The 11647-nt window shown below is 46.2% G+C and overlaps 1 pseudogene; it reads left to right on the top strand.

Annotated features, from left to right (window-relative positions):
• The first annotated feature begins 800 nt into the window (after positions 1-800).
• On the top strand, positions 801-3855 carry LOC128136060 (uncharacterized; annotated as a pseudogene).
• Positions 3856-11647: the final 7792 nt, after the last annotated feature.

Below are 11647 nucleotides of genomic sequence, written 5' to 3'. Positions count from 1 at the left end.
TGTTATCTCAAGTTGTTTGTCTCAAAGATTGTTTGTTGTGAGAGACTGCACTATCATCTCAAGCCATTCATCTCAAGGATTGTTTGCTGTGACTTATCCCAGAGATGGCTTGTTTAAGCAGGGCACTCCTCTGTCCAAAAGGATGATTACCAGGCCACTGAGGCATCCAGGTGAGGAGACAGGCCAGAGCCAGCGAAGAATATGGAGACTACCATTCTCATGGAAACTGTAGTCTTTGAGATAGGATACAGGTTTCTGGTCTTGATCACGCAAAGGTTGTGTGATAGACGAAACCTGCAGTGCGTGAACAGTGCATGAACAGTATGTATGTGCATGCATCATCAAACTATGCCCTATAAAAAACTGTGGAGACAAGCCGTGGTGTGCACCCACCACCGAAGAATTGAAGACTGAGGATCAACGGGACACCGCTGGATCCATGGTGGTGACTATCCTTGCAACTCTATCCCAACTGCTTGCTTGATTTCTGTCTTTTTCTTCCATTCTATCCTATCGCTACTATTTTCTACTTTTGATAATAAAAGCTCTTTGGGTATACGGCATTTGACCTCATTTGTGTCTTAATCTCGCTCTTGGGATCATATCGAAACCTTCCCCCACATTGGATTGGGACATTTAAATTGGCATCATGGACAGGATCCCTTGAGACGAGAGTGCCGTATTGTTTCCCAAATACGTGAGACCTCTCAGGAACATAAGGGGTGCGGGCTTGTGTTGTGCTGTGTTTGAAACTTTACATGCTGCCTTCCTGAGACGACTGCTTCCCCGCTTTATACAAGATGAGTGATAGTAAAATTGCCCCTTTGGGGAAAGAAGTTTTGTTTGATTTCTTAGAAAAACATAAAGCGTGACCCTCTGTGCCTGGGGCAGACTGGGCTCAGGGAAATTGGTATAATCTGCAGAGCGTTGTTGATCGGATGGTCGCTTTACAGGAACATGCTAGAGTGCGGTCAGGGAAAGGAAAAGCAATTGTCTGTGCCGTTCTCGGTGCTAGTCTGGCCGCAGCGGTGGAGGATAGTGTTGCCGAAATCCGGAATAAAACTCCTTAACAGCAATGAGAAGTTAAGAAGCAGGCACTCCTTTATTGCAGCGCTGGGCACACGGGGGATCACTCCACCTATCGGGGGATCGCTCCACCTATCGTGTGCACCTGTCTTGTCTAATGATACAGTTAAATACACACCTGTTGTACATATTCATTAAGTTTCTGGGGAATGTTATACATAATCATCAACTTTCCAGTAAATCATTAGCATATGTATATGTCTCTTCACGCAGGCACAGCAAAGGTCTCTGGTGGTCTTCAGAAGCCCTCTGGTGGTCTTTCATAGTCTTCCTCACTTGTCCGCTTCTTGACCTCCTTTAGCTGATTCTGCGCAGTATGATTCTCATCACTATCTATATTAGTTTGCATAAAAATGTATACTATGTTCTCTTTTGAAATCCAACCTTTTCAATGATTGGTCTTTCAGTTAGTTATCAAGATGGGAAAGGTAGGGAGTTTCCAAGAAGCAAATCTTCTTGGCTTCTTAAAAGAAAATATAAGCCAACGATAATCAGCTAAAAGTACAGTACTGCACATTCTTTAAGTTCTTTATCTACTATAGTCACACACTATAACTTTATATTCCTAATATTTTAGCTGTAATCAGATTTGATTTCTTTTAAAATGTAACAATAGGGATTGCCACCTCACTGCAGAATCTCAAATTACTGAATCCCTCCAAAACCTTGTTCAGTCCCTTCTGGGACAAGTGGCAGGATTAAAAGCACAACTTGAAGCAGAAAAGAACCAAGTGAAACATTTGCAAATTGCTCTTAAGGAGCAGCTCCTTGCAGATACTGTCCGTGAGGAAATTCCTCCAAGATCAGAAATTGGCTACCCCTTTAAGGACCTGCAGGCAGCAAAAGAGAGTGGAGAAGTTAGAGCTGCCTTCATTGCGACCCATCGTCAAAACTGAATATATTGATGATGATGAGCAGGACCAGTTCCCCCAAATTACAACTAAGGAGGTCCCCTATACTGCCAACAAGTTGGCGAAACTAAAAAAGGAATTTGGCCGAACCCCTAAGGAGTCAGAAACGGAGTATGTGTGGAGAGTATCGTTGTCGGGGGGGACACCAGATTCTGTTAAGTGAAAAGGAGGCAGAACGGTATTGGGGACCGGGAGTGTTTTTAACTACTGGGGATTGCTGTGCCTCCTGGTCTTTAACCCAACGGGCAGCCTATTGGGCGGGGGGTTTGAACCCCTTGGAGAGGGGGGATCCCCTCGTGATTATGGGGACTGTTGATCAATTAGTGGAGAGTGTGCAAAAGGCAGCTTGTCTGCAGATGATGTATGACTGAAAATTGGAGCCTACGCAGGAGTCCCCGATGATGATGTTGGTGGATCCTGAGCGAATGACTCCCCTTATACGGGGACTCCCTGATTCTCTGAAGCCGATTGGTATACAATTACAAGGAAAGATACAGGCGATGACCCAGGGCGAGAGAGTCGTGGCTGCTTTAGGAGGATTCACGCCTGATCAGCACCGCCGACCCCCGGATAGGAAAATGTGGACTTGGGGAGAAGTGGCCCAGGAATTAATTAATTACGGGCGCAAGTATGGTCCCATTAATCCTCCAGCCACCAAAACAGACTCCAGGGGCTTGAGGCGGGCTGAAGTAAAAATAGTTCCACGCCCTGGGAATGATAAGAGAACACCCCTTGCTAAACCACTGGGGGGAAGAGATATACCAAACGTAATAGACTGTGGGTGCAGGGACACCAGAAGGGGATCCCGCGTGACTTAATGGATGGGATGCCAACAGACTAATTGGAAAAATTGGTAACAGGGTGGCCTGATAAATCAGCAAAAAGAAAAGTGGATTTTGAGAATACTACTCCCAGCGCACCCTCCCTGATTGATTTATCAGAACCAAATGCCACCCAAAAGCCGGCGGGAAACTAGATCCTTTGCCTTTCGGTGGTGAGCGGGGGGGGGGCGAAAGTTGGATGTATATCAGACAGCTCACTGAAAACTCCCGGGGTGATTTACTAATTACAGGCATTGTGGGGCCAAGACAAGTCCGGGTCACCTTTTTGGTAGGTACCAGAGCTCAGATTTCAGCTATTAAAACCAAAGACGCTGCTAACTGTGGAATTACACCCTCCAAACAGCGGCTTTTTGTGGCAGATGCATTTGGCATTGTTCAGCCACAGGCATTAGCAATGGTCAGCCTGCGTTTGCCAGGAGAAGACAGTGCCACTACAGTGACAATGGTTGTGGGGGAGTTTCCACTTAACCTTTTAGGGCTCGATGTTTTAAAGGGAAAGACCTGAATTGATAATAAAGGGAGACAGTGGTCATTTGGCTCTTTCACAATAGATATTCGGCTGTTACAAGCTGTGCCACTGCTTCCCCCTTCAAAGCTTACAAATGTTAAGCCCTACCCGATACCCTTAGGGGCCAGAGAGGGAATAGCGCCTGTGTTAGAGGACTTAAAGGGACAGGGTATAGTGATTCCAACCCATTCTCCTTTTAACTCCCCGGTGTGGCCAGTGGGAAAACCTAATGGCAAGTGGAGATTGACTGTAGATTATCGCAGACTTAATGCAAATACCGGTCCATTGACAGTTGCGGTACTGAATATTGCTGAGTTTATAGCTACAATCCAGGAACGAGCCCACTCAATTATGGCAACAGTGGATGTTAAAGATATGGTTTTTATGGTCCCCCTGCAAACAGAGGATCAAGACCGCTTTGCATTTACTTGGGAGGGTCAGCAATTTACTTTTACCCGACTCCCACAAGGGTATAAGCATTCCCCCACTCTAGCTCATCATGCGCTAGCGCAGGAGCTAGAACTAATTCAGACAGAGGAGGGGGTCAGTGTTTATCAGTACATTGACGACATTCTTGTGGGAGGGGATGAAACAGAAAAGGTTCAGAAAACTCAGGATAATATAATTTCTCACTTGGAAAGCTTGGGGCTGAAAATTCCACCAGAGAAAATACAAACACCCTCAAGCGAAGTAAAGTTTTTAGGAATTTGGTGGCAGGGAGGAATGACATGTATCCCCCCCCCGACACCCTTTCCTCATTGGATCAGATTAAAATGCCAGAGTCAAAAAAGGATTTGCAGCACCAACTAGGAAATGAGACAAGAGGTTTTATTGTTGAGCGAGTGCTGTGATGTGTCTAGCTGTGTATTTAATACCTTGTATTGTGTGTGTGTCTGCGTACGTGTATTGGGTCTGGCTGAGATGGAGTTAATTCTCCCCATGGCAGCCCTCATAGTGCTGTGCTCTGCACTGGTAGCTAGAAAGGTGTTGATAACACACCAGTGTTTTGGCTACTGCTGAGCAGTGCTGGCACAGCATCAAGGCTGTCTCTCCAACATTTTCGCCCCCCTCAACAGCAGGCTGGGGGTGGGCAAGATCTTGGGAGGGGACATAACCAGGACAGCTGACCTAAACTAACCAAACAGATATTCCATACCATATGACGTCAGCTCAGCTATAAAAGCTAAGTACAGGGAGATGGAAGGGGGGGCATTTTTGTCTTCCAGAGCAACCATTACGTGTACTGAAGCCTTGCTTCCCAGGAAGTGGCCAGACATAGCCTGCTGATGGGAAGTAGAGAATAACATCATTTGTTTTCCTTTGCTTTCACATGAGACCTTTGCTTTCACTTTATTAAACTGTCCTTATCTTGACCCATGAGCCTTTTGTTATATTTTCTCCCCCCTGTCCAGCTGAGGAGGGGGAGTGATAGAGCGGCTTTGGTGGGCACCTGGCACCCAGCCAGGGTCAACCCACCACAGTATGTTTATTGGATATGGTGTATGTAGTATTGTGTTATAGTGAGCATTGTATATGCAGTCTGTGTTCTAGAATTTATGTGTTGTATGCTGTGCAGTGTACTGTGTAGTATGTTGTGTGTTGGTTTGTTGTGTGCCAGCACATGGATTGTAGGTTGTCTGTGTGTGCTATGTGTTGCATATGCATTGTGTTTATATATATGTATAAATACATATTTTGTGTATTTATACAAATGCACTGTTTTATTGATATGGTATAATATGCATGAATAGGTTATGCATGACGTATGTATAGTGTAAGCATACATGTGTGCACCTATACATGTACCTATCTATGTATGTATGCATGTGCATGCACTATAGTGCATGATGCAACGCATACTCTATGTTTTATAGTGTAGGCCTACAGTTAATAAAAGTTTTTATGAAACAATATTTTTTAATTATATACTGTCACATATCGATAGTAATATGTGATGCATATTAGGTATTATGATACAATTCATAATATATATATAGGTATAATTATATGTATGATACATGCATCTTGCAAGCTGAGGCTGTTTGTAGCGGTAATAACCAAGAGTGCTTAGAGGCCCATTTAAAGTAATGAAAACAGTGGTGGCAGGGACTCTTCCCCCTGATGGGGTGGGCCAGAGAGCCTCTGTGCGGAATGTTATCCGCCAATCTTAGTTGAACTCCTCACGGTGAGGGCCGTACCTCTGGTACTGGAAACCCCAATGAATAAATATGCTTGGAAAGCAAAAGATGCTCATGGAAAAGAACATAAAATCAATACCAGGTGGATTATTCCATCCTTCTAATAACAATTTGCTTCCGGTTCCTTAGGATGAACCGAGTCTGGGTTTTTTCTCTTTCAGGTGAAGACTCTAGAGCCTGCCTGAAGGACCATGTGAAGCTGTTGATTGTTTGTGTGGTTCTGTCAGTGATTGCTTTGTTAATATTTATAGGATGCTTGGCATACCACCGCAGACGTTGTTTTGGTCAGCCATTGTCGCCGTCTTTAATATCTGGGGAAAATCCTGTGCCCCTCTTTTCGGCTCGGGGTGGCAAAATGAATTTATGGCTCTAGGCCAGCAAGTGGCCAACACTTTTAATCTGACTAATTGTTGGGTATGTGGTGGGCCCTTAGGTTTGGAAAGCTGGCCATGGACTGCTGTCCCTATTTCCTGCAAATGGTTAGTGAGTAATTACAGTGAGGTCAAAAATGATTCTTACTGGGGTGAAGACACACAGCCCTGGACAATACGATACCCAGTCTGTCCTGGTTTCAGCTGGGATAGAGTTAACTGTCTTCCTAGTAGCTGGTACAGTGCTATGTTTTGAGTTCAGTATGCGAAGAATGTTGATAACACTGATGTTTTCAGTTGTTGCTCAGTAGTGTTTAGACTAAAGTCAAGGATTTTTCAGCTTCTCATGCCCAGCCAGTGAGAAAGCTGGAGGGGCACAAGAAGTTGGGAGGGGACACAGCCAGAACAGCTGACCCAAACTGGCCAAAGGTGTATTCCATACCATGTGACGTCCCATCTAGTATAGGAACGGGGAAGTGGGGGGCAGGGATTCGCCGCTCGGGGACTGGTGGGGTGTTGGTCGGCGGGTGGTGAGCAATTGCACTGCGCATCATTTGTACATTCCAATCCTTTCATTATTGCTGTTGTCATTTTATTAGTGTTATCATTATCGTTATTAGTTTCTTCTTTTTCTGTTCTATTAAACCGTTCTTATCTCAACCCACGAGTTTTGCTTCTTTTCCTGATTTTCTCCCCCATCCCACTGGGTGGGGGGGAGTGAGTGAGCGGCTGCGTGGTGTTTAGTTGCTGGCTGGGGTTAAACCACGACACAGTCCAAGGTGAATATTTTCTGAAGCGAACACAGAAAGATGGTATCCCTGTGGGAAATAGCAAGTGCAACTGGACCTATACTTATGGCAACCATTGCCTCACTGACGGTTGTAGACCGATTGATTGTTCAAACCATGGGGCAGCCATGTCCCTGCCAGAAAGGGAATGACCAGGCATATTGTCGCCTCTTGAGTTCCAGATCTCCAAATTTTGTACCTCGCTGGCCCGGATGGGCTTGGGTGAATCAAACAGGACACAGGAAACAGTTTTCCCATTTTTGGTCTTCCACTAATCAGTCTAATAACTGTCTTAATGTTACCTACTTTTGGCACTGCAGTTCCAGTGCCTGGAAATGCAGACTCACTGATAAAACATATTCTCGTCTCCCTGATGGGACTCAAATTTGGTGGTCAAGTGATATTAAAGACCACTGTCAGGGACATTTGAGCGTAGGTCCAGATGGACTTCCTATCTGTTGGGGCACCACAGAGGAAGTGGGAAAAAGTGTGGACAGGTTGTTGATGAACGGTCCATCACATCATCCTCTAGGAGTAGGTAATTCAACATATTTCCAATCACCACAGACACCTACCGGTTTGTTTGAAAATGGTGCACGAGCCTTAAAGGGTCACTATTGGGTGTGTGGCCAATGTGCCTACAAACTGCTACCAGCAAATTGGACTGGAGTGTGTTATGTGGGGGTAATTTGCCCCTTGTTTTTTCTGCTCCCAGAGGATGAAGGGGATGGACTGGGTGTTAAGGTATATGATGATCTCAATCGATATTGGCAGTCCATTGATACCTCTATAGCAGGTGGGAGTGGTCAAACCTGGGGCAAAGACAAGTGGACCCCTCAACGTATCATACATCATCATGGACCTGCCACCTGGAACCCCAACGAGTGGGTTAGCGGTGCTCAAGAACCTATCTATAATCTAAATCGCATCATCTGGTTACAAGCTGTCCTAGAGATCATTACTAATGAGACAGCCCATGCCCTTGATCTATTGGCGGATCAAGCCACACAAATGCAAACAGCAATATTACAACATCGCATGGTTCTCGATTACCTGCTAGCCGAAGAAGGAGGTGTTTGTGGAAAACTAAATGATTCTAACTGTTGTTTAAAAATTGATGACAGTGGGAAAATTGTTAAGCAAATTACTGCGGGAATACAAAAGCTGGCCCATGTTCCTGTCCAGACATGGAAAGGCTGGGACATTGATATGTTTTCCTGGCTCCCTGGTGGTCCATGGGTTAAGCGAATCCTATTTTACTTGTTGTGTGGTTTTGCCATGTTGTTGTTTTTACCACGTATCATTCCATGTTTTATACAATTGATTCAACGTGTTGTAACTAATATGCAATTTGCAACTACTGTTTCACCTGACGGTGTTAAACAAATTCATGCTGTGCGTCGAACCACACCGTCGATAATACGGATTGTATAAAATGCTCATTTCTGGCCTTTTCTACATAGCTATCTTTTCTCAAAACCACCATGGGTCCCGAAGCAAGTTTTGAGCCACGGGGTGGTGTGAGAAACTGAATTGTTATCTGGAGCTGTTTGTCTCAAAGATTGTTTGTTGTGAGAGACTGCACTATCATCTCAAGCCATTCATCTCAAGGATTGTTTGCTGTGACTTATCCCAGAGAAGGCTTGTTTAAGCAGGGCACTCCTCTGTCCAAAAGGATGATTACCAGGCCACTGAGGCATCCAGGTGAGGAGACAGGCCAGAGCCAGCGAAGAATATGGAGACTACCATTCTCATGGAAACTGTAGTCTTTGAGATAAGATACAGGTTTCTGGTCTTGATCACGCAAAGGTTGTGTGATAGACGAAACCTGCAGTACGTGAACAGTGCATGAACAGCATGTATGTGCATGCATCATCGAACTATGCCCTATAAAAAACCATGGAGACAAGCCGTGGTGTGCACACATGTATTGGCTTTGTGTGGCAAGGTTTTGGTAGCGGGGGGGGTTACAGGGGTGGCTTCTGTAAGAAGCTGCTGGAAGCTTCCCCTGTGTTCGACAGAGCCAATACCAGCCAGCTCTGAGACAGACCCACCGCCGGCCAAGGCCAAGCCAATCAGCGATAGTGGTAACGCCTCTGTGATAACATTTTTCAGAAGGAAAAAAAGTTGCGGGGCAAACAGAAACGGCAGCCGGAGAGAGGAGTGAGAACATGTAAGAGAAACAGCCCTGCAGACACCAAGGTCAGTGAAGAAGGAGAGGGAGGAGGTGCTCCAGGCGCAGGAGCAGAGATTCCCCTGCAGCCCGTGGTGAAGACCATGGTGAGGCAGGCTGTCCCTCTGCAGTCCATGGAAGTCCACGGTGGAGCAGATCTCCACCTGCAGCCCGTGGAGGACCCCACGCCGGAGCAGGTGGGTTCCCGAAGGAGGCTGTGACCCCGTGGGAAGCCCGCGCTGGAGCAGGCTCCTGGCAGGACCTGCGGATCTGTGGAGAGAGGAGCCCACACTGGAGCAGGTTTTCTGGCAGGACTTGTGACCCCATGGGGGACCCACGCTGGAGCAGTGTGCTCCTGAAGGACTGCACGCCATGGAAAGGACCCATGCTGGAGCAGTTCGTGGAGGACTGCAGCCCGTGGGAAGGACCCACGTTGGAGAAGTTCGTGGAGGACTGTCTCCCATGGGAGGGACCCCATGCTGGAGGAGGGGAAGAGTGTGATGAGTCCTCCCCCTGAGGAGGATGAAGCGGCAGAAAATAACGTGTGATGAACTGACTGTAAACCCCATTCCCTGTCCCCCTGTGCCGCTGGGGGGGGTTGGTAGAAAATCCGGGAGTGAAGAAGGGAGGGGTGGAGGGAAGGTGTTCTGAGATTTGGTTTTATTTCTCATTACCCTTCTCTGGTTGCTTGGTAATAAATTGAGTTAATTTTCCCCAAGCTGAGTCTGTTTTGCCCCTGATGGTAATTGGTAAGTGATCTCTCCTGTCCTTATCTTGACCCACAAGCCCTTTGTTATATTTTCTCTCCCCTGTCCAGCTGAGAAGGAGGGGGAGTGATAGAACAGCTTTTGTGGGCACCTGGCATCTAGCCAGGGTCAAGCCACCACAACCCATCACTGAAGAACTGAAGACTGAGGACCAACGGGACACTGCTGGATCCATGGTGGTGACTATCCTTGCAACTCTATCCCAACTGCTTGCTTGATTTCTGCCTTTTCTTCCATTCTATCCTATCGCTACTATTTTCTACTTTTGATAATAAAAGCTCTTTGGGTATAAGGCATTTGACCTCGTTTGTGTCTTAATCTCTCTCTTGGGATCATATCAAAACCTTCCCCCACATTGGATTGGGACACACCCAACCAAAGCTTGAGCTGGGACAAGTTGAACACTGGCTTCAATTTTTGCCCTGTATTTCCTTGTGTCGTGGTTTCAGCCCAGCCGGTAACAAAGGACCATGCAGCCGCTCCCTCACTCCTCCCTGCTCCCTCTGGTGGGATGGGGAGGAGAATCAGAAAGGAGAAAAGAAAAAAAAACCGGGAACTCATGGGTTGAGAGAAGGACAACTTACTGGGACAACACAAAAAGAGAAGTTATGACAACAACAATGGTACTAATAAAAGAATGTACAAAACCAGTGATGCACAGTGCAACTGCTCACCACCCGGAACCCAACGCTCTGCCACTTCCCCCACCGAAAGCCGAGAGCTTCCCCCCCAGCCCGCTCCCCATTTATATACTGAGCATGATGTCACATGGTATGGAATAGCTCCTTGGCTAGTTCAGGTCAGCTGTCCTGGCTGCGCCCCCTCCTAGGTTCCTCTGAAAATTAACTCTATCCCAGCTGAACCCAGGACACCTTGGCAGTCCCAGGGCACCTGTGTCCTGGGTTCAGCTGGGATAGAGTTAATTTTCTTCCTAGTAGCTGGTATAGTGTTATGTTTTGGCTTTAGTATGAGAAGAACGTGGAAAACACACTGATATTTTCAGTTGTTGCTAAGTAGTGTTTAGACTAAGTCAAGGATTTTTCAGCTTCTCATGCCCAGCCACCAGGAAGGCTGGAGGGGCACAAGAAGTTGGGAGGGGACACAGCCAGGGCAGCTGACCCAAACTGGCCAACAGGGTATTCCATACCATGTGATGTCATGCCTAGTATATAAACTGGGGGGAGTGGGGCTGGGGGGAATCGCTGCTCGGGAACTAACTGAGCGTCGGTCAGCGGGTGGTGAGCAACTGCATTGTGCATCACTTGTTTTGTATATTCCAATCCTTTTATTATTATTATTGTAATTTTATTATTGTTGTTATTATCATTATTATTTTCTTCCTTTCTGTTCTATTAAACTGTTCTTATCTCAACCCACGAGTTTTACTTTTTTTCCCGATTCTCTCCCCCATCCCACTGGGTGGGGGGGAGTGAGTGAGCAGCTGCGTGGTGCTTAGTTGCTGGCTGGGGTTAAACCACGACAGCGATGACCTGTTTTGGTGAGCTGTCTGTACAGATGGATTTATTTTGTGAGTAAGGCATAGAAGAGAGCCCCTTCTATTCCTCCCTCCAACTTCCTTTGCAAATGTAGTTTGTCAGAGTGGTGAATTACAGGGAGGTATTATTCCAACCAAAGAGGTCACTTTATTTGTCATGGACAAGGAGGATATGGGGCTTGCAAATAGTTTCCACTCTCCTGAATTACAGACTTTTTCCTTAATTAGTGAATGAGAACTAGGGATTTACCACTTTTTGCACAAAAAAAGCACCACCCTTTGCTTTATAGGGGATTATTTAATTTGAGTAATAGATATAGTTCCCAAGCCTTATAGCTGTGGATTAGTTTGGACTCCCTCTCTGTAGTAATATTAGAGATCAGTTCACTGCTGGGGGATTGCTGCTCCTTTGAGTCATGTGCTGGTCATACTGTTTGGACCTGTAGACCATCTCTGCAATTCAGTCTAAAATATATGCTCCAGGACTCTTGGTCAATAAATGTTATGG

The sequence above is a fragment of the Harpia harpyja genome, chromosome W, assembly GCF_026419915.1.
Source record: "Harpia harpyja isolate bHarHar1 chromosome W, bHarHar1 primary haplotype, whole genome shotgun sequence".
NCBI lineage: Eukaryota > Metazoa > Chordata > Aves > Accipitriformes > Accipitridae > Harpia > Harpia harpyja.
Note: the sequence above shows the minus strand (reverse complement) of the source record. Positions and strands in the feature narration are given on the sequence as shown.